The 24,066-nt window shown below is 43.0% G+C and overlaps 2 protein-coding genes across 15 annotated transcripts in view; one reads left to right on the top strand and one right to left on the bottom strand.

Moving 5' to 3' along the window:
* The window catches only part of DGKH (diacylglycerol kinase eta), a 764,231-nt gene that overhangs the window by 589,126 nt on the left and 151,039 nt on the right, over positions 1-24,066 (top strand). The window lies entirely within an intron of this gene.
* ENOX1 (ecto-NOX disulfide-thiol exchanger 1) overlaps positions 1-24,066 on the bottom strand; it is a 280,345-nt gene that overhangs the window by 178,603 nt on the left and 77,676 nt on the right. For 2 of the 12 annotated variants that reach the window (XM_083624677.1, XM_083624679.1), the window contains exon 1: positions 22,387-22,635. The exons of 9 other annotated variants lie outside the window; for them this stretch is intronic. The gene's annotated coding sequence lies outside the window, so the exon portion shown is untranslated. Of the gene's footprint in view, positions 1-22,386; positions 22,638-24,066 lie in introns of those variants that run through there. One more of the 12 variants, XM_083624675.1, reaches the window with a different exon arrangement.

Genomic DNA, 24,066 nt, shown 5'->3' with positions numbered 1-24,066 from the left:
CTAAATACATTAACAACCAACCCATCCCCCAGGGTAATGGGAGAGCTAGGTGCTGCTCCTTATATACTACACCCAAATGCTGACACACCTTAATCAAATACAACTCAGCAGCACCTGCTATGTTTCACAGCTGTAAAGCTGGGTCTCGTTATCTTGCTCTGGCCCTTGCTCTGGCCCCTTAAAGACATACACATCGGGTGGAACAATGATGAACCTTTACATTTAAAGAAACCATTCAACACACCTTCCTCTTCAGGAAGCTAAAGCTTTGTTATATTCTTGTGAACATCCTTAGACTGCTCTTGTTTCTGCACCTGAGGCCTGACTTGCACCCCATGTTCCTTCTACTGCTGCCAATGCAAAACAGCTGGTCTGGGATCGGGTCCCAATCAGCCAATGATGGTGCCATATTATAAAGACATATTATAAAAGACAGATGCTTCTGTTTCTACAAGTAGGTAGGCCGACCTCGCTTTGACTTTTGAGCACAATGCCTGCACTTGGGGGGGGGGGATTGTTTGAAGTTACTGCTATGGGGCTTGGCAGCAAGTATACAGGCGAAGAGTGGGGCAGTATCCTTGGAATATGGCAACCCTGCGAAGAAACTGGCCTTGTCCACCATCTTTGTTTCTCCTTACAATCAGAATCAGGTAATGCTATGGGGATACTGGAGCTCTGACTGGATGCTGTATTGAGCTGGATGACAGCTAATAAAGGAAACTGAACCTTGACGAAACAGAGGCACTGCGGCACAAGTCCAGGAAACTGATCCATGTCTTGCTTTAGAAGTGACTGTGCTGCCCGTGAAAGAACAGAGTTTGAGAGTACTCCTACATCCAGCTTTATTAACAGAAGTCCAGGTTCTGTCAGTGGCATGGAGTGCCTTTAGCAAACTTCAACCACCCCTGGAGAGGGACATTCTGGCCCTGATAGCCATGCTCTTGTAACCTCCTACTTTGGTATCTGCTCTATGTTGTAGATGGTGCTACCACTAAAGACCTGTTGCAAAATGCAGGTCCCGGCAAGTTGACTACGATAGCCAGGTCTACAACTTGAAAGAATTCGATTGACTGACTTGCTTGTTTCTGGGCCCAATTCAAGATGCCCCACAAGTGCCTCTCCCCATATCAATGCTTTGACATCTTCTGCTGAAGACTTTATCGAGAAACCTCCTTTATTGGCAGCATTCAATAGCTAGAGGGTTTCTGTTCCAGCTACAGAACATCCTCCCAAGAGAGAGGTTCAGATTTTTAGTAGTAGGCCAGGGGTAGGCAACCTAAGGCCCGTAGGCCGAATGCAGCCCGATCACCTTCTCAATCCAGCCCACGGACATGTTTTTACATGAGTAGAATGTGTCCTTTAATTTAAAATGCATCTCTGGGTTATTTGTGGGGCATAGGAATTCGTTCACTATTATTATTTTCAAAATATAGTCCAGCCCACCACATGGTCTGAGGGACGGTGGACCGGCCCACAGCTGAAAAAGGTTGCTGACCCCTGTACTAGGCTAAAATGCATTTGGTTACAAAGGCATTTTAATCTGCTGGAATATATATATATATATATATATATATATATATATATATATATATATTATTGTATGATACTGTGACCCCTTCATGGATCACTGCCTTGTCATGGCGAAGGGGCTTGAAGAACTCAGAGAAGCTATGAGCTATGCCGCGCAGTGCCACGCAAGACGGACAGGTCATAGCCGAGAGTTCAGACTAAATGTGATCCACCTGGAGAAGGAACTGGCAAACCACTCCAGTATTTTGCCAAGAAAACTCCATGGACATAAAAAAGGAGAAGCTTTGAGAAGAAAGTGAGAGTTTCCAAGGCATGCTCTGGTTCATGGGATCACGGAGAGTCGAACACGACTAAGACAACTAAACAACAACGATACTGTGAAATCAAAAAGAATGAAGGGCTAAATTAAAAAAAAGTTTAATTTTTTTTTTAAAAATATTAAGATGAACTGGGAAATGGGGTATGTGTGTGACACCACCTAATGCCAAAAGGAAAGAAAATGGGGGGGGGGAGAGACAGAATCTACAGAGTGGGGAGCAAACCATAGCCTGGTAGCAGAATGCTTGTTCTGTGTGCTAAATGTCTGCTTTAGCCCCTGGCAGCACAACTGAAAGAATCTGACAGCTGCTGCCAATCACACAAGATACTATCCAGGCCAATGTGCTAGTGGCCTGACACAGTGGAAGACAGCTAATTTCCGCCATGTTTTCTAGCTTATCAGGATACCCAACAAGCCTATTTATATAGTCCTCCAAAGTCTCTAACTATAATACACAGTTATACAGAATGAAGCAAGCATCACAGTTTGAAAATACTAGCACCCCACCCCTGTTCCCCAAATGCATTTGAAATTCACAGGACATCACTTGGGGCTTTTCCACACTGACCTTTTGCTGAACTTTTTCCAGGCACAGATCCATGTTCAAAAGCTCCTTTCCTCATGAAAACCTACTCTGAAAAGCTTAATCGGCGCAAATGTCCACTCAAGTTTTCTGCAGGTTGCTGTTTACTCTGATTGAGCTTTAAAGACTGGGTTTTCATGGGGAAAGCTCTGGAGCAAAAAATAAACAAAATAAAATGCTCAGACACGGAACTTTGAAGCGCAGACTATGCCTGGAAAGTAAGTGTAGCTAAGCCCTTGCTTTCTAAAGGTTTCACAAAGCAAGACAACTGAACATTTGTCTCTGTGAAATTCTCTTGCACAAGTCCCATTGAAATAAATATGAGCTGAACAGAAGCATAGCTAGTTGTGCCCATAGTCTGATATCTTTGACTGCTTAGAGTATTGAATAGTTTGCAGAGAGACAAGCCTCACCTCTGAACGCTTGCTGTACTTAACAGAAATCGAAATGTCATGCGGAAGGTTATGTGCTGAATGCATTAAAAGCTAATCTCAAAGGCCTTTGGGCTAGAACATACCTGCCTAAAAGCCTTCTTGGCTGCTTAGGTCCATTAAAAAATTGCTAGGAACAACAAAAATCTATGCCACACTCAGTCTTAATAGAAAAATTAAGTGATCTTTTGCTAGGTCAACTATGAACAGCAGAGAAAAGCCTGATTTTACCTTGAAGCAATTAGGAACACCAGACTTAGCTCAGGAAGATTTACAGCTTCCTTTGTTTGCCACTGTTGTTTACCTCATGTCCAAAGGGTTATTTAAGAACCAAGAAGATGGGACATGGCAAAATTTCATACGTCTCTGAATACGCCTTCCATATAAAGCCAAGCGGATATTTGTTAAACAGCAATTAAAACATTAGATATATGCCAAAATGACCTAAAATTTAAAAGCCCAAATGGGCTTGTGGACAGTCTCCAAACTACCTTAAAAAAAAAAATCCCAGGTAGCTGTGTAAATCCATTATAAAATATCCAAAGATATTGAAACTACATTAGGCTAAACTAAAATTCATTGGTGACATATGCAATTCTGAATTACACAGAATTCTCTGTCAGGATTGATGGTAAATAACACAAAACTCAAAGGGAGGGAAAAATAAATTTCTAAGGCTCTGCAGTCTTAAGGTGGGAACAGAGAGATTTTTCAATAGATTCTTTAGGTCAGATTTTGGGCAGCCTGGAAAGCATTTCTCAGTGTTTATTTTATTTAAAAGCAGAAGCTCCTAACAACTTTTTAAAGAACATGCACCAATATGTAGCAGCTGCTATTTGCCTCCTTCCGGTAAAAATGCAGAAGCCCATCAGGCTTCTGTCCTCTTGCAGGTGAGATATAAACAGAAGGCAGCTCCTAATCATCCATATTGAAAAGTCAGAATGGAGCAGCAGAACGGAGGCCTGTGAGCTGCTTGTTTTCACAGGATTAGCCTGGAGTGGTGTGGTTTGTTTTTTCTTCCCTGGGAAGCTATTGACTTATAGTGCAAACCCATCCATGCATGCTGAGGAATAAATCCCACTGAAGTCAATGGGGCTTCCTCCCAGTGGGGTTAAAATTGCAGCCTTAACCCAATGCACACACACTCTGGAATGTGTCTGCATATAGGGAGACCTGTTGCACCGTAACTTCCCCCCAATAATAACTTTTCAAAAATAAAAGTTAACATACTAGGCAACTATGCACTGGGCACACGGGAAATATGATCACAACTGCCAATATATGTACTTTTAATATTTAAAAGTACATATATTGTACTCCCATCTCTTGCGGGGGTGCAGTTAGTGCCAGCACCGTCCGTTAAGAGTTTGGGTGTAATCTTCGATACCTCCCTCTCTATGGAGGCGCAGATTACAGCTATAACAAAGGCGGCATTTTTCCATCTCTGCCAAGCTAAGCAGTTGGCTCCTTACCTCTCTCGCCCTGACCTAGCCACTGTGATCCATGCGACGGTCACCTCCAGACTGGATTATTGTAACTCGCTCTACGTGGGGCTGCCCTTGAGACTGACCCAGAAACTCCAGCGGGTGCAGAATGCCGCGGCGAGACTCCTTATGGGGTCTTCGCTGCGAGACCACATTCATCCGGTACTATATCAGCTGCACTGGCTCCCGGTGGAGTACAGGATCAGGTTTAAGGTGCTGGTTTTAACCTTTAAAGCCCTATACGGCCTAGGACCCTCATACCTATGGGACCGCCTCTCCTGGTATGCCCCACAAAGAAACCTACGGTCTGCAAATAAAAACATCCTGAAGGTCCCAGGCCTCAGAGAGGTTAGGCTGGCCTCAACTAGAGCCAGGGCCTTCTCGGCTGCGGCTCCAATCTGATGGAACGCTCTGTCACAAGAGACTAGGGCCCTGCGGGACCTGACATCTTTCCGCAGGGCCTACAAGACAGAGTTGTTCCACCAGGCCTTTGGTCAGGGCGCAGCCTGACTCCCTCCTCTGGCAACCTGCACAGAGTTTTGCTTAATGGTTGCCATCAACTTGATTTTAATTAATTTTTATAATGAAATATTTTTAGAATGTTGGTTTATTTGATTGTTTGATTATTTGATTGTTGTTAGCCACCCTGAGCCCGGCTTCGGCTGGGGAGGGCGGGATATAAATAAAATTTTTTATTATTATTATTATTATTATTATTATTATTATTATTATTATTAATGTCCCAGTACTCACTGCTTGTCCTCTGCTTTTTAAAACCAACATTACCCAATATTTTGGGGGAAGTAATATCTGACTGTGGTCCACAGGAAGCACTCAGAGGAAGAATTTGATTTAGATCACATCACCCTGCAGGGACTTGTTCATTAGATTTTCTTCCTGTGAGCTTTACAAAAAAATGAAACTATTCCAAGTCAGGTCAAATGTAACTGAGGCAGAACATCAAAAAACCAACAAGTTTGGCAAGTGGCTGGTATTACTGTCTGGAATGACAGCGGGTTAAAACCAGAAGTGAGAAAAGGCTTCAAAGGGCTGTGGGTCTCCCAAATGCCCCCAGGCAGAAGCCCTTTTAAGGAGGCCACCAGCTACAGATGAGCTACTCATGAGCCCACGTGACTGTGGACCCCATGCCTGTTCAGAGCTTCAATCCACTCCCCAATAAAACACAGCTCTGAATGGTGCTTTTGAGACTCAGCAACAATTTTAAAGTGTAACTGGAAGCAAATCAATATTTTCAAAAGAAAATTATTTATTACAAATTGCCAAAAGTGTTTATTGCAGAAAAATGAATTGAATTTCATTTACAGAATGTGGACAAACACATCAAACCGTACTTAATTTCAATCAACCCCATTCCTGGCTATGGATTGTTTCAGCACCCTGGTTAGCTCCCAGGCCCAGCTTGTCCTATACATAGACTTATTTATATACATGTACAGTACTACCTGTATCTTCCAAGGGCCCATACTTTCCCAATGGGACATTTTCCAATTTTAAATCACCACACACACCCCAGTTGTCCCCACTCCCCATGCCAAGAAGTGTCAGGCATGTCGGGGAAATGAATTTGAAGCAGACGAATGCTCAGCAGGAAATACCACATTCCTCTGCTCAAAACAAACCTATCCCAAAGTTGCATGTAATGTACACTTTGGTCATTAGGAAACAGAGGGGCGGTTTGAACCTCCAATCCTATATTTCACTTCCTAAACTCCCGAAATTAATTTCTTGTGTAGATTTAAGAATAAGAAGAAAAAGAGTTTGGATTTGATATCCTGCCTTTCACTCCCTTTAAGGAGTCTCAAAGCGGCTAACATTCTCCTTTCCCTTCCTCCCCCACAACAAACACTCTGTGAGGTGAGTGGGGCTGAGAGACTTCAGAGAAGTGTGACTGGTCACCCAGCAGCTGCATGTGGGGGAGCGGGGACGCGAACCCGGTTCCCCAGATTACGAGACTACCGCTCTTAACCACTACACCACACTGGCTCTCTCTTAAGAATTGAGCCTCCTCATAGCGGCTTGCCAACCAGCAATTTTCTGAAAACTGGGGAAGCAGCAAGGATTTGTAGACCAAATTTTGATTAGCATAAATCTTCTTAAACATCTTGAACAGTCTTGAGCCAGCATACTGACTTGAGCACATAGCTGCTTCTTGGAGTGAAAGAGATGTTCAGATCTCTGCCTACGAAGCTCTTTTCCAGGCATCCCTGCCAAGGCCTCATTCTGCACTGGTACACCTTCTAGTGCTAAGGTACCGTATTTTTTGCTCTATAAGACTCACTTTTTCCCTCCTAAAAAGTAAGGAGAAATGTGTGTGCGTCTTATGGAGCGGATGCAGGCTGCGCAGCTATCCCAGAAGCCAGAACAGCAAGAGGGATTGCTGCTTTCACTGCACATCAATCCCTCTTGCTGTTCTGGCTTCTGAGATTCTGAATATTTTTTTTCTTGTTTTCCTCCTCCAAAAACTAGGTGCGTCTTGTGGTCTGGTGCGTCTTATAGAGCGAAAAATACGGTAAATAAGAGTTGGAATAAATAACCAGTGGCAATTAGGCTCTTTCAAATAAGTTGTTGGTGGACAGTTGGGAATAAACAGGGCAGTCACTTAAAAGAGAATAGTCATCACCTTCATGATGGAACAGTAATAATAATAATAATAATAATAATAATAATAATAATAATTTATACCCTGCCCATCTGGCTGGGTTTCCCCAGCCACTCTGGGCGGCTCCCAACAGAATATTAAAAATGGAATCAAACATTAAAAACTTCCCTAAACGGGGCTGTTTTCAGATGTCAGATAGTTGTTTATTTCCTTGACATCTGATGGGAGGGCATTCCACAGGGCAGGCGCCACTACCGAGAAGGCCCTCTGCCTGGTTCCCTGTAACCTCACGGGGAGGGAACCGCCAGAAGGCCCTCGGTGCTGGACTTCAGTGTCCAGGCTGAATGATGGGGATGGAGACATTCTTTCAGAATATTGTTTTTCTTGTTTTCCTCCTCCAAAACTTGGTGCGTCTTGTGGTCTGGTGCGTCTTACAGAGCGAAAAATACGGCAATTTCTAAAGCAACATCTTCTTTTTTGGAATGCTATAGAAACATTATTTAATCTTACAAAGGATTCTATCCCTTATGCACAGGACATTATTTGGATGCGCTGACTCTTTTAATTTAGCCTACAGATACTTGACTTTTACCTACCTCTTTGGTAACTGTGATAATTGCTGGGGGAAAGGCCAGAACATTTATGGTCAATCAGAGGATGAGAGAAGGAATATGGGGCCCTTTCAGTTGAGTAAAATGTAAAACATTATGCAGCGAGGAAGAAGCTATTAGCCAGATCAATATTTCTCCTAGTACCTTAATAAATCATTATATCAAGCAGCAGTTGCAGGATGAAGAAAACCTTATTCCACCAAGGAAGATACTTCCCCACTGGCAAATAAAACACCATTTAAATTGCAAAGACCTAATTGGTTTACAAAGGGAAACTCGAAGCACAAAACACATGCTAGACAGGTGAGCATTTTGAATCATTGGCAAAAAAGCAGGGGAAATGGGAACAGAGAGAGCAGAAGCTCAGTTCAGCAACATAATACATTCTCAATGAGCAAGGCAGTAAATATGCACTAGCCTGTGTCAATGGAGCTAGCAGATGACATCCTGTTTGCTGCAGATATCATAGATGGTAAAAACTAGAAGTGCTTTTGAGAAAACACAGCGTTTTGTGGCAACTGAAATTCCATCCATAATGGAAACAGTTGGTGGCTTGTCACACTATGATGCCTCTGTTCCTACTTAACCACAAAGAGGCTTTCAAACAAAAGGCACACACCCCTTTTATTGACATTGCAGGGAAATGAACAAAACATTTTAATAGGTAACACAAAAAGAAATTAAGATTTTGTAGAATCATGGAATTGTAGAGTTGGAAGGGACTTTGAGGATCATCTAGTCCAACTTCCTGCAATGCAGGAATCTCAACTAAAGCATCTATGACAGATGGCCACCCAACTTCTGTTTAAAAACCTCCAAGGAAGGAGAGTCCACAACCTCCTGAGGGAGACTGTTCCACTGTTGAACAGCTCTTACTGTCAGAAAGATTTTCCTGATGTTTAGTTGGAATCTCCTTATAATTTGATTGGTTTGAGTCCTAGCCTCCAGAGCAGGAGAATACAAGCTAGTTCCCTCTTCCATGTGACAGCCCTTGAGATATTTGAAGATGGCTATCCTATTTCCTCCCAGTGCAGTGGTACCTCGGGTTACAGATGCTTCAGGTTACAGACTCCGCTAACCCAGAAATAGTACCTCGGGTTAAGAACTTTGCTTCAGGACGAGAACAGAAATCGTGTGGTGGCGGTGCGGCAGCAGCGGAGACCCCATTAGCTAAAGCGGTGCTTCAGGTTAAGAACAGTTTCAGGTTAAGAACGGACCTCCGGAACGAATTAAGTACGTAAGCAGAGGTACCACTATATCCTCTTTTCTAGGCTAAACATCCCCAGCTCCTTCCACCTTTCCTCATAAGGCTTTGTTTCCAGACCCCTGATCACCTTGGTCGCTCTCCTCTGCACACATTCCAGTTTGTCAACATCCTTCTTAAATTGTGGTTTCCAATTGGACCCCAAATTTTGTTTGAATATGAAAGTGGGTTTAAAGGCAGGTAAATATAAAAGGAAGACAGGAGTGCTTGGCGTCCTCTGGTCCATGGGGGTCACAAAGAGCCGGACATGACTAAACGACTAAGCGACAACAAAATATAAAAGAGGAATCATCAAATTTGCTTGAGCTAAATGTGTGTTATTACACAAGTTGGGGGGGCAGATTCTAATGGCAACCTACAAAGAAGAAGAAGAAGAAGAAGAAGAAGAAGAAGAAGAAGAAGAAGAAGAAGAAGAAGAAGAGAAGGAGGAGGAGGAGGAGTTGGACTTGATATCCCGCCTTTCACTCCCCTTAAGGAGTCTCAAAGAGGCTAACAATCTCCTTTCCCTTCCTCCCCCACAACAAACACTCTGTAAGGTGAGTGAAGCTGAGAGACTTCAAAGAAGTGTGACTAGCCCAAGGTCACCCAGCAGCTGCATGTGGAGGAGCGGGGAAGCGAACCCGGCTCACCAGATTACAAGTCCACCGCCCTTAACCACTATGCCACACTGGATTGTAAAGCAGTGAATATAGTATGATGGAAGCACAGGCGGGAACAAGCAGCTATGTCCCGGTTAATAAAACAAAAGACTGTCCTCCAGCTCTAGTGACACTTAGATTTTAAAGGGTTTCCTTACTTAAACTCAGTGCACAAAAGCTTGACAGAGAAAGTGCATTATTGTGCCAAGTTCAGCAAGTGTCACTCACTGAGACTTTCCAAGTGCTTACAGAGAATCAGGCTGTAACCTGCAAATTGGATCGATGCCTCTCTTGGCTGATAAGGCCCCGGAATGTGCGGTCTGTTCATGGAAAGATTTCTAGAATGCACAGTGACAGCGACTCCTAAACCAGTAGTTGTCAGGACCTTGCTCAAGGAACTCTTAGAAAAGAAATCCTTTTGTGGACTGCTGCAAAATCTGGGACCAGCTGAAATGAACAATAATTTCTATAGGGTTTTCCAGCATACAGAGTGTTTAACAATATTAGCTTTTTATGTCATTGAAGTAATGCTGTGAAGTAGGCTGTTTATCTTAAAAAATATATATTTATGGACCATCTCTCGTTAAAAAAAATCCCAGGGGGGTGTTCAAAATGATTTACAAAAAAGATAAAATACCATTAAAAACAATGCAGGTTGTTAAAAAGCTTAAACCCCTGAATAGGCCTGTCAACACACACAAAAAGTATTCATGAGGATGGCTGGTGAATCTCTGCCGGAAGAATATTCTACAGCATGGGAGTGGTGGTACTAAATGCTCAACTTCTAGTTGAGAAATGCATTATATTAATTAACATTATTTTTAATATATTAGTGGCCATGTGATAATTTTAGCTTATAAATTTTATTGTTTAATGTCAACTTGTATATTAAGATACTTTTATAGCTCTGTTTAGAGTAGATAATGTCTTGATAATATACGTGTTTTAAGTTTTTTGTACCAATCCAATATTTTCTTTTAATTGTTGAATGATTCTCTGTACATCGCGACAGCCATTGGCTATGTGCAATAAAGTGACTATTAGTTGAGAAAGGGGGGTGAGTGTGGTGGGGGGGGGGTAAGTTACAGTGCTCCTGTGGATTATCGATATCAGTGATCAAGCTGCAGAATAAGGGCTCAGGAAGTATCCTGGACTGAAGTTGTTCAGGGCCTTTTATTGTATATTAATACAAGAACCTTCAACCTGTCCTGGTGACATATGGGCCTATGTTTTAGCAAGGCTGCTACATGCTGCCAGCCATCTGGGGTAGCCCATCTGCTGCATCCTGCACTAGCTGGAGCTTCCAGATCAGAGGCAAGGACAGCCCCACACAGATAGGGTTGCCGTATTTCAAACAGCGAATATCCGGGCAGAAAAGGTGTTGAGCTTTTTTTTTGGCAAAGCTGTTGAGCTGACTACCATGGCCAGGTTATCCTGACCAAGATATGGCTCTAGTTGGTGCTGGTAAAAGGCACACTTAGACTAATTTCTTATTTACTATCACCTGTCAAGTCTTTTGCGCAAGGAAAACGGCAGGAGGGATAAGTTGTATTTGTGCAATTATTGATTTATAACTAACGATTTTTGTGGGCTGACAAAGTGGAGAGTAACTCTACTTGACATTTTGGAAATATGTTAGAGTTAAGTAAAAGTCTAAGCAGAAAACGGTATATGTACAGCTGATGGGGAATGAAGAAGTGGTGGGGATTAATGATAAAATGTTAAAATGTTTTAAGTATTGAATTGAAATTAAGAAAAGTATGTGACAAGGGCCCATCACCTCCTGGCAAAAGGAAGGGGAAGAAATGGAGGCAGTGAGAGATTTTACTTTCTTGGACTCTATGATCACTGCAGATGGTGACAGCAGTCATGAAATTAAAAGATGCCTGCTTCTTGGGAGAAAAGCAGTGACAAACCTAGACAGCATCTTAAAAAGCAGAGACATCGCCTTGCCAACAAAGGTCCGTATAGATAAAGCTATGGTTTTCCCAGTAGTGATGTATGGAAGTGAGAGCTGGACCATAAAGAAGGTTGATCACCGAAGAATTGATGCTTTTGAATTATGGTGCTGGAGGAAACTCTTGAGAGTCCCATGGACTGCAAGAAGACCAAACCTATCCATTCTGAAGGAAATCAGCCCTGAGTGCTCACTGGAAGGACAGATCCTGAAGTTGAGGCTCCAATACTTTGGCCACCTCATGAGAAGAGAAGACTTCCTGGAAAAGACCCTGATGTTGGGAAAGATGGAGGGCACAAGGAGAAGGGGACGACAGAGGACGAAATGGTTGGACAGTGTTCTTGAAGCTACCAACATGAGTCTGACCAAACTGCGTGAGGCAGTGGAAGACAGGAGTGCCTGGCGTGCTCTGGTCCATGGGGTCACGAAGAGTCGGACATGACTAAATGACTAAAAAACAACAATGTGACAAGGAGTAGGAAGTAAGGGTGGGAAGAGAAACATCACGGAATCAGGGTAGGAAGTCAACTTTTAAATTTGCATTAAATTTGATTTGATGTTAATTTGTTAATAACTTTGAAAAGCAATAAAATTTAATTGGCTAAGTGTCACCTGCCAAGCTTCTGCCAAATGGCCAGGTAGCACTTGTTGGAAGAGTCCGTTCTCCACCAGCCCATGATTAAAGCCTCCATCTTGGATGGGGCCATGTGCCATTCTTCTCTGCCGTGATATGTTGGAGCAATGGTATTCACTAGAAAAAATACCAAGGCTATCCTGTGCATAAGAAATATTTCACTGAGATGTACAACAGATTTAAAAAAAATAGTTCTACTGCATTTTCTTTTAATATACCCTAATTTAAACAATTAGCTCACACAAAATGAATGAATAAAAAGGGGGAAAAAAGAACTCTTAAGAACATAAAAACCACAACCTCAGGGGGAAGGAACTGCTTGAAAAAATAGTGGAAACTAATATTTCCCTCCAAGTCAGAAGCTCCAGGAGGTGTTCCATTTGTTTTTATGGTCTATTAAAATAAAAATCAATTCCAGACCATCCAAGTGTCCCTATTTTCCAGGGACGTCCCTGATTTAGATTCTTATTTGATCCCACTTTTCCTTAGGATGTCCCTATTTTCATCGGAGCAATGTTGGAAAGGTACACAATTCTTTTTCCTCTTATACTCTCAACCCCCTCAAGAAGATTGTTCTGACAGTTACAAACTAGGATCAGAGGAAACCGCCCCCCCCAAAAAAAGCCTAAATGCAAACCTTGCATTGCTGAAAGCCAGTCACCTGGTAGAATGCATGAAACAAACTGAATCCATCTGAAGGAACAGAAAGAAAACAAACAAGGACCAACAAAGTGGAAGGAAACCAAGAAGACTTCTCTGAAACCAAGATTAGCTTCGAAAGAGGGCAAATTCACAGAACGAGCAAGTGGGGACATCCCAGAGAAGGCAGTGCTCCAACATTTGTTCATCACCCATCCCACGCAAGGGTGTCTTTGTGCATTCTGCAGGGTTTGAGTTTATGTACACAATAGCTGGATATCATATACTATGGAAATGTGTGGTGTAGAGTTATTAACAGGTAACTAATTATGCATTGGAAGAAGCAGAAGCAGGGCTGGATTTAGGTTTGAGGAGGCCCTAAGCTACTGAGGGTAAAGGGGCCCTTTACAGTGGTACCTCGGGTTACAGACGCTTCAGGTTACAGACTGCGCTAACCCAGAAATAGTACCTTGGGTTAAGAACTTTGCTTCAGGATGAGAACAGAAATCGTGCGGCAGCGGCGCAATGGCAGCGGCAGGCCCCATTAGCTAAAGTGGTACCTCAGGTTAAGAACAGTTTCAGGTTAAGAACGGACCTTTAGAATGAATTAAGTTCTTAACCCGAGGGTACCACTGTATATGTCCAGCTGTCCTCTGTCAACAACAAATTGTCCCTGTTTTTGTGTTGAATATATGCTATATGGTAATTTATGGACCTATTAGGTACCTAAAGCCATTTGCAGACGTTGCCATGCAACCAGTCCATGCAGAATGTAGGCATTCTATATATAGAAATGAGCAAACCAGTGATATTTTAGGGAGCAGGCTAGCAGGCAGGGCCCATTATTTACATCATAGGAGCCTACGCAACACAAAACACTGTTGCTGTATGTAGGTTTTATTTTATTTGTTTTTTATCTAATATTTTGGTAATGTACATCCAGGTTTTTTTCCTTTAATTTTTTTGGGGGGCCCCAAGAGAGTGGGGCCCTAAGCTATAGCTTGTTTAGATTATACGCAAATCCAGGATTGGGCATAGGAAATGGTGATTTGGGTGTAATTGCCACAGTTCAGCTGTGCACCAAAGAGCTGAACACACAGAGATCTGTACTAGAGTCTTACAGAATCTTGCACTTCTTCCCCAGTTTTACTAAATCCAGGAGCAACATTACGTTAGTGTGACCCATGGATCAGTACATCTGGTGACATTATGGGAATAACGTGACCATTTTGGGGCCAGTATTCAGAATTTTTTGAATTATGGTGCTGGAGGAGACTCTTGAGAGTCCCATGGACTGCAAGAAGATCAAACCTCTCCATTCTGAAGGAAATCAGCCGTGAGTGCTCACTGGAAGGACAGATCGTGAAGCTGAGGCTCCAGTACTTTGGCCATCACACGAGAAGAGAAGACTCCCTGGAAAAGATCCTGATGTTGGGAAAGATAGAGGGCACAAGGAGAAGGGGATGACGGAGGACGAGATGGTTGGACAGTGTTCTCAAAGCTACCAGCATGAGTTTGACCAAACTGCGGGAGGCAGTGGAAGACAAGTGCCTGGCGTGCTCTGGTCCAGGGGGTCACGAAGAGGCGGACACGACTAAACGACTAAACAACAACAACATTCAGAATTTGGCACAATGGTCCCCCACCCCCACCCTGCCACCACCAGAATAAGCATTCAGAATCATGTTAGGGCCAACGGCAGAAAACACAAAGGCAAAACCTCCTGCCTGAATAGGCCTTCAGAAATTGCTTTGATGCATGAGAAGCATATACATGCACAACTGAAAAGGATAAAAGGAATGCCTCCTCAATTATATTCCATATATTCTCTTTGAAATGCCTACGGCACGCATCTTAGAGTGCATTTTCAAACATATAACGTATCAAAAGAAGTAAACATTTCTTTCTAGCCATGGCACTTGTCGGCTTTTAGTTCAATGAAACTCAAAATAGTCTTGTGAGTGCACTGATTGGTCTTTCCAATATCAGTAAACTTTCCCGCCCCTTGTAGCAGAAAAAATTCAGGAAGAAGCTCAGCTTTGCATGTATACTTGCATTCATGCTCTCAAGACTGCCTTTGCACATACAGTGGTACCTCAGGTTACAGACGCTTCAGGTTACAGACTCCGCTAACCCAAAAATAGTACCTCAGGTTAAGAACTTTGCTTCAGGATGAGAACAGAAATTGTGCGGGGGCAGCAGGAGGCCCCATTAGCTAAAGTGGTACCTCAGGTTAAGAACTTTGCTTCAGGATGAGAACAGAAATCGTGCTCCGGCGGCGTGGCGGCAGCAGGAGGTCCCATTAGCTAAAGTGGTCTTCAGGTTAAGAACAGTTTCAGGTTAAGAACAGACCTCCAGAACGAATTAAGTTCTTAACCAGAGGTACCACTGTATTCTGAACAACCACATGCAAATTTGTCCAGAGCAAAGACTCCTCTGTTGGGCAAAGTGGGATGTAGTGTTTGCAAGACTTTGAGCCCACAAAACCTCCAAAGCCGTAGTCCAGTCTTTCACCTGACACCCACTGTCATTATGAATACAGTACAGTTCCATCACCTCAGAGGCTCGGATGATGCCTTCCTAGAGCAGATTACCAAACATTCAAAAAGGAGACATATAGTAGTCATGGGAGACTTCAACGTCCCCGATACCTGTTGAAACTCTGCCAAGAATGAAATTTCTCTATTGCCCCACTGACAATTTCATTTCCCAGAAGGTGAGGAAAGCAACAAGGGGGCTTGGTCCTCACTAACAGGGAGGAAGTGAACAACAAAGTGGAAGTTCTCAGAAACTTAGGAGGAATCTCATGATACAGAGGCAAGGGAAAGCTGAGGACATACACTCTGGAGTTTAAGAAGGCTGGTTTCAAAAAGCTTAAGGAGCTACATGGTCAGAAATATTCGAAGAGAAGGGAGTGCAAGATGGATGGGAGTTTCTTAAAAGTGAAATATTGAAGGCACATATGCAGACAATTCCAGTAATAAAAGAAGCGTGGGAGCCACCTAAAGAAACCAGTGAGGCTGTATGATGAGCTGAGATTTAAGAAGGGCATGTATAAGAAATGGAAAAAAGGAGAAATCCCAAAGGAGGAGTGTACATCAGCAGCCAAAAATTGCAAACAGAAGGTCAGGTGGGCCCAAACTCAGAATGAGCTCAGCAATGCGAGGGATGGCTTAATCCTCCTGACCTCCCCCCACCCCCGTTGTTCATCTGACCAAACTTATTTTCTCCTATAGAACAGAGATTTTCCTGTTCTGATATTTTCTTTTATCCCTGGAGGAAGATGTGGAGCAGCAAATGTAAAGACTGAGCAGGACAATGGAAGGGAGGGAAAGGGTTAAGCAGCCCCTTTCCTTGGCCGCTACTACTTTTCATGTCTTCCTGCCAGCATCCAAGGCTTATCTTCTGCAAAAGCTCTCTAGAATGATGCATGAGGAGGAGGAAGTGAATTTTTTTTGCCTCTTATAACGTTAAAATGTGGGGTTATCCAAATGAAATTGGTTGGCAAATTAAAAAAAGATTTCTTGACAGAGCACTTAGTTAACCTGTGGAATTTGCTACCAGAAGAAACAGTGGTGGCCGCTGTTAGATGGCTTCAAAGGGGCATGACATAAATTGAAGGAAGAGGAGATGTCTATCAAGGGCTATTAGACATGACAGGTAAATAAGGCCTCGGTGCTCCAAGCCAATGTGCCACTAAATGTCAGTTGCTAGGAGACAAACAGCAGTGGAGGGTTGCTGCCTTCATGCTCTGCTCATAAACCCTCCAAAAACCATCTGGTTGGCTATTGTCGCTAACAGGATGCTGGGCTGGATCTCCAGCAGAGATTTTCTGACTGTCTTCTTTGTTTAAGGAATGTCGGGGAGAGAAAGATGCATGCATAACATTTGGCCTTTGTATTGGGGAAAGAAAAAGTTTCAGTCCTTCGGCTGCAGCCCTTGCTGTGGTTTGCACTGTGGCAACGGTGATGTCAAGGCAGGTTCAATCCGCTGTGTGTTGTTTGAGTCCTCGTGGAATCCAAGTGCTGGCAGCTGCTAAAGATAATTATCCAGGTATCCCTTAGAGAAAAGGTTTCCAGTTGACATATGCAATCAATTCCTGCCTTGGGGACAAGAAAATATTACACCATCCTCATTACAGATACGACTGAGTCATTCCGTTACTTCTGCATCTAAACACCGTTATCTGCTTATTCTAAGAGGCACACAAGCGAAGAGAGGTTTAAACACGTACACAAGCATTGCTCCAAAGGGGGGAAAAACACACAGCTTGAATGGTATTAGTTGCTACATCACTTGCTTGAAAGGCTCACTGCCTGGGTCAAGCAATGCTCACCGACTGCTCAGACAGAAACCGCACCAACGTGCATGCTAATGGATCCCAGTGACAAGGACTCATCGAATGTCACAGCTTTGCCTACAGCACGCTGTTCATTTTTCTTATCTGAGTGACCTCTCCTTTGAAATGACGGATGAAATGCCTGCGAATTAGCATCTCTGCTGCTGGGCATTTGCCACCAAGGTGGCACTCGCAGGAGTGCCTGTCTTGAAATTCAAGTGGAACGCAGTGGAACACATCCAGGAGGAATGCACAGCGACGCTATGAAGGTTATTTGCAGGCTTCTGTATTTGCTAAGTCAAGTCAGACCTCACTTCTATTAGCCATGGGTCATGAGGGACTCCCAACTGCTCCCACTGGGAACAGAATTCAGATTCCTGAGAGCCTCAGCTTTCTCTTTCTTTTAAAATCAAGTACAGTGGTACCTCAGGTTACAGACGCTTCAGGTTACAGACTCCGCTAACCCAGAAATAGTACCTCAGGTTAAGAACTTTGCTTCAGGATGAGAATAGAAATTGTGCTCCAGCGGCACTGCGGCAGCGGGAGGCCCCATTAGCTAAAGTGGTACCTCAGGTTAAGAACAGTTTCAGATTAAGAACGGACCTCTGGAACGAATTAAGTACGTAACCAGAGGTACCACTGTACAGTGGTACCTCAGGTTACAGACGCTTCAGGTTACAGACTCCGCTAACCCAGAAATAGTACCTCAGGTTAAGAACTTTGCTTCAGGATGAGAACAGAAATCGTGCTCTGGCGGCGCTGCGGCAGCGGGAGGCCCCATTAGCTAAAGTGGTACCTCAGGTTAAGAACAGTTTCAGGTTAAGAACGGACCTCCAGAATGAATTAAGTTCTTAACCTGAGTTACCACTGTATCTATCCCAGGCCTAGGCAACCTCGGCCCTCCAGATGTTTTGGGACTACAATTCCCATCATCCCTGACCACTGGTCCTGTTAGCTAGGGATCATGGGAGTTGTAGTCCCAAAACATTTGGAGGGCCGAGTTTGCCTATGCCTGATCTATCCATTCTAGCAGCAAATATACACTTGAAAATGTGTGGGCAATATCAGTTGAATTTGAGCATTATGTATGTAAAAAATAGATCACAAAATGTAGTTAATTTTGTAGCTGTGCTACGAAATATTTGCCATAGAATAGAAACAGCTTTATTTGGTCATAGTGCAAAACAGGAGGAGATAATGAAGAAAGCCTTATTTCTGGCTTAAGCATCCACCTTGGTACCTTTCAGAAACAATCTGACAGCCATTCCACTCACCATATTGCAGCTATTTAATCTTGCTTAACATTTTCATTGCTGTCTCGCATAAAAAGGAAAGATACTCTCTATGCGCCGCAAAAGAGAGATGCAGAATTTTCTTCCAGTGCCTCAGTGCCATGAATTATCTGTTTCACACAAAGCCATTTCCCATTATGCTAAAGCAGACTCTCAAACAGTTTTACTGTGAAAAAACAATTAAGAAAAGAAAACACATAGTCCACCATTATGACAATCATATTTGCCTCAGGCTAATAGGTAAACCAATAAAATTTGGTTGGGTTTTTAAATATTTATAGCCATTCACATAAACGCAGCTGGATCCCATGGGGCCATAGCCTAGTGACAGAAAACAACTTTGGTCTGCAGCAGGCTCTAGATTCAATCTCCAGCATCGTCAATTTTTTAAAAGTAAGGCTCAAGAGCTTTCCCTCCCTTTTCTTTAGGAGGTGAAAGTTCAAATGGTAGAGCTCATGTTTATGTATATACAAAAAGCTAGGTGTTAATCTAGGTGCAAGACCAGCTAGTGTGTTGCAAAGTTGGCATATTTTAAACCATTCTGAAGTGAACCAAGTTTTTTATCATTTCTTTTTCCATAGCTTAAGTATCAATTTCCAATGAGTGCGGAATGGCAATATATTCGGTTACAAACATCTGCCGGCGTCTATTTACAGCCCATTTGCTTTGGGTGATTCTATTCTGTTGGAGAGATTATTGGATCCTTACAGAAAACAAAACGAATAGCTACAGTCTGTAAATGTCCAATGGACATTGGTAAAGAACTTAGAGAAATGTGGAACAGAGAATTAGAAGGTGTTATACACCCCAAACAATGGCAAGTTGCTTCAGAATATTTCCATGGACCTGAAATTGAGATTGATTCATCAAAAATTAATATTTTGAGTATATTGAACTCTGCAGTGCTCGCACAGGAAGTAAGCTGTAGCACTGAGGATTCCTCTTTGAGGCACATAATGCGATAAATTGCTTTTGGTCTGAAGTTGTTTCACACATCAATTTGGTATTAGCAAAATCCTTTTTATTTGCATGTTGTTGTTGTTTAGTCGTTTAGTCGTGTCCACCTCTTCGTGACCCTCTGGACCAGAGCACGCCAGGCACTCCTGTCTTCCACTGCCTCCCGCAGTTTGGTCAAACTCATGCTAGTAGCTTCGAGAACACTGTCCAACCTTCTCGTCCTCTGTCGTCCCCTCCTCCTTGTGCCCTCCATCTTCCCCAACATCAGGGTCTTTTCCAGGGAGTCTTCTCTTCTCATGAGGTGGCCAAAGTACTGGAGCCTCAGCTTCAGGATCTGTCCTTCCAGTGAGCACTCAGGGCTGATTTCCTTCAGAATGGAGAGGTTTGATCTTCTTGCAGTCCATGGGACTCTCAAGAGTCTCCTCCAGCACCATAATTCAAAAGCATCAATTCTTCGGCGATCAGCTTTCTTTATGGTCCAGCTCTCACTTCCATACATCACTACTGGGCATATGTTTGCGTATTTTTAAACTGTATCCCTGCAATATGAGCATTAGCAGGTGGGCAACGGAAGTGGATTTTGTAGACCATTATGGTGGCCAATTCCCCAAGGATATGCTTTATGAGAAGCTGGCTTCAAGCACAAGGCCCATTGGCAGACCAATTCTGTGTTACAAAGATGCCTGCAAACTTGACATGGAGGCTGGGGATCCAAGCACCTTCACCTGCCCCAGCTGCAACAAAACATGTCTCTCCTGTACAGCCACAGTAGGCTCTGCAAGTCTCCAATGGTTTGTCTTCCGAGATAGAGAGATGATAACCTATGGTGGCCGAGAGATTTATACTTTTGAGCCTGGGAGGATGAATGTTGTTGTTGTTTAGTCGTGTCCGACTCTTCGTGACCCCATGGACCAAAGCACGCCAGGCACTCCTGTCTTCCACTGCCTCCCGCAGTTTGGTCAAACTCATGCTGGTAGCTTCGAGAACACTATCCAACCATCTCATCCTCTGTCACCCCCTTCTCCTTGTTCCCTCCATCTTTCCCAACATCAGGGTCTTTTCCAGGGAGTCTTCTCTTCTCATGAGGTGGCCAAAGTATTGGAGCCTCAGTTTCAGGATCTGTCCTTCCAGTGAGCACTCAGGACTGATTTCCTTCAGAATGGAGAGGTTGGATCTTCTTGCCCATCATCTATTACAGAACGGCCTGAGGGTCTCACAGCCCTGGCTGCATCCAAAATACAGGCGTCGGTTTCACATGGATCCCTATTTGGATATCTAGAGGGCTTATATTAACTTACCTGTTTAATTCAAGATGTGTGCACTGATGTTAACTGTATCAGTAATACGAATGGATAGTGGTCTATTAGTAGTAATTCTACATGTGTACCATCTTGGAACGAAGGTGATTCCTAGCAGGAGAATGCTTTACAGCGGGGATAGCAACACACAGTCCCCCTTCTCAGCTGATCCGTACAAATTAACTGAGGAGTGGGGATTATTCCCCTCTTTCTACTCATCAGATTATCAATTTGATGACCTAGGAGGCGGAAATTGGTGCCTTCTTTCCAATGCACCACTGTGTCTACTTTTTAGAAAATCCTTTTGCTCCTGTTTCCCAAATCTTAGGGAGCAACAAAATTGGCTTGGAGCTGTCTCAGGCTCCTGATTAGCCCCCCTTTGTGTTATCTTGTGATATCCAGCAATCAGAAGAGCTATGGCACACCAAAAGAGTCGATTTAAGGATTTTTGCAAACGTAATCCATGAGGTTTTGACACAGATTTCACTGAGCAGGGAAGTCTTGGTTACTGGGACATCACAAACCCTGGGGCAGCACACAAACCCGTGACTATTTGTTTCTACAGCTCTGGGACAAGTTTGAAGACAAGAACGTAAGTGCCTCTCATGATTTATCCACAGGAATTATAGAGGTGACTTTCTTACGGCAAGCCTTTAAGACCAGGTTCAGCCTCTTTGTTCACCAGAGGAAATGAAGCTTAAACCAATAAAACCTTCCAGAAGGGACAGTGCAGATTCATCATTCCACAAAGATGGATAAATGCCAACACATTTCTCACTACTGTGAAACCAGTTCCAGATATTAGATCTATGGGAAAAAGCACTTTATATAAAAAATGAAATTGTTCACATTTCTCATTTCCCTCATATTCTACATATTGTTCTTATATTTTATCTTCTCTTCCCACCTCCAGTTCTTCTTAAGTTCTCTTTCTGATGAATTCAAAACTGTTGCTGCACGTAACGAAAGATATGGAAACCAGCCTTTGTGGGGCTGGTAGATTGACATGCTGATGTCCCTCCCCCAGCCACTAAACAGATGTCAAAGGAAGAGCTGGGCGTACCTCTTCCAGATGGCTTCTTAAGAGCCATCTTGCTACTGTCTTAATGTGTCCCAATTAAAATCAGCTGCAAAATGAACCACTTAAATGCAAAATAGATTTCACACTACTCCAAACATGTTAAAATAGCTAAAAGAAAGGTTCTTATTTACTGCTGAACGGTACAAGTGGCCTAATTCAGAAGCTACACTACTATTCATTTTCAAACCACAATCACAAGCAAGTTATTAGGCTTGCTATTACCATTTTTAAAAGGAGAACAGAATCATTGGCTTATCAAAAGATCACACCATGGGAGTAATCTGGGACAGAGTGAAGAGGAAGAGGAAAAACAATAAATCTTTAAAAGCTTCCCTATATAGGGCTGCCTTCAGATGTTCCTAAATGTTATATAATTACTCATCTCCTTGACATACAAAATGTCATATAGTCATACACTACTTCTCTACTCCCTAGGTGACCATTAGCTGACGTGTCTCTATCTTGTCTACCTTAGATGGCCATTGTGAGGATGAAGGGGAATAACTCCCCATAAATGTCTCTGTGAGCCCCGTGGAGAAAAGGCGGGACACAAATGGGATGGATTCGTTATATCAAGAGAGAAGAAGATGACACCCTGTTGGTCCTCCTTGAACCTTCAGGAGCTTCAGATACCTGTTTGTCCTAGCGCTGTCAGACAAGGGATGTCGAGAGAAAGGAATTAACTCTTTATAGTGAAAAGTACACTTACAAGTCAGGGAAAGGCTTCAGTCTATTAGTCCTACGTCTCTCAGCTACCCCTAGATGCGCATCTGATGAGGCAGTTGCAGCAACAGAGAGGCCATCCTCCCAACCTCAGCTTCTGCACGCTTCTGCTCCTCCCTCTTCAAGATCCCTTCTTCCGTGTCAGTCTCCACCCCTGCTTCTCCTGGTGCCCTCTTCTCATTATCCAGCCACCGATCTACAGTGTCCAGCCAGCCCCTGACACTGTGGTAGATTTGACTGCTGCTTTAAGACAAACCCACAGAGGGCCTCCAGCCTGGGAAGTTTTTTCACTATTTCTGGGAAACCCACAAACTGAAGAACAACAGCTGAAGAGGGAGTTTCTAGTGATGTAACATCTCAGAAATGCTTATGCAACCAATTGATGCTGTTAAGGGCTACTGGAGCATTCTTTGTCCCCAATCCTCTAAGGAAAAGAGTCAAAGGTTAAAAAAGTCCACTTAAGAGATTTGGATAGGTGCATGATGTTCTCATGTGAAAAACTTATTAAAAGGGGTCTGTGGAAGAGCATGCCAGTACGTTCATATGTGCAGGAGACCTTCCTGTTGAGTCTGGTCATTGTTTGCTAAACATTACTCTTGTGTCCACCCTGCTCTGTTCAGCTGAATTAGCGTGGAAAATTAAAGAGGTGCAGCTGTTTGGATAATATAGCTATCCAAACTGAAATGTGGGGGTGTGAACTCCGAGGAAGCTGTAATACTTCTTGGCTATTTGCATTAGCAGGAAGGAAAAGGGTAACAGCAGTCACCAGAAGGCACCAAACTTCAAAAAGCAGCTGCTTTCAAAAATAATAATAATTAACAAGATTTTTAATCCAATTACATGACCAGGTCTGGGAATTACCAGGGTTTTTACACTGCTGCTATTGTGTGAAATATTAGTTGAGCTGTCTGAGAGAGGATTTAATTATCATAGTTAGCCGTATGGGCTTTTTCATCCAAATCTGAAAAGTAGCCAACAGATTAGAAAACCAGATGTACTGCAGGAAGCTTTTCTGGATATTTGTATCTTCTATGGGACAATGGTGTGTGTACCTTTATGCCAACAGTTGTTTTAATCAGCTTGTATATGAATTAGAGGACAGTTAAATTTGGATACTAGTCCAGCTGCAAAGTGTTTTTTAAAAGTTAAGATTGTTTAAAAACAGCCAATCTTGTCAGTGTTGTCCTTCAGTCATATGCCTCAAGGATAATTTTATCTTGGTTTTAATTATTATAAGAAGAAGATTATTTCATTTTATTCCTAGACTGCCCTTCAGCCAGTGATAGCAGAACTTGGCACTCCAGCAGTTTTGGGACTACAATCCCATCATTCCTGACCACTGGTCCTGTTAGCTAGGGATGATGGAAGGCTTCAGCTATATAGGTCTCAGGGCAGTATATTTATTTATTCATTTGCCTCATTATAGACAGCAGTCTGTTAAAAAAAGATTAACACACAAAAGCCATAACATACAAAAATTGCATCCCAGTAAAACCATTCAATGAACAAACGCAGCAGAAAACAACAACAAAAAGGTCAGTAGCAAGAACATTTCATCCAATAGGCTATCAACCAGAATTCATCAGTTCTGAATTCATCAAATCCCTGGGAGAAGAGAGAAATTTTAAAGTGTATAAATAAGCGTATCAAATCCCGATGCAACAAT

The sequence above is a fragment of the Podarcis filfolensis genome (assembly GCF_964270895.1).
Source record: "Podarcis filfolensis genome assembly, chromosome: 7".
In the NCBI taxonomy this organism is placed as follows: domain Eukaryota; kingdom Metazoa; phylum Chordata; class Lepidosauria; order Squamata; family Lacertidae; genus Podarcis; species Podarcis filfolensis.
The sequence above is the reverse complement of the archived record's forward strand: the minus strand, read 5'-3'. Positions and strand labels throughout refer to the sequence as shown.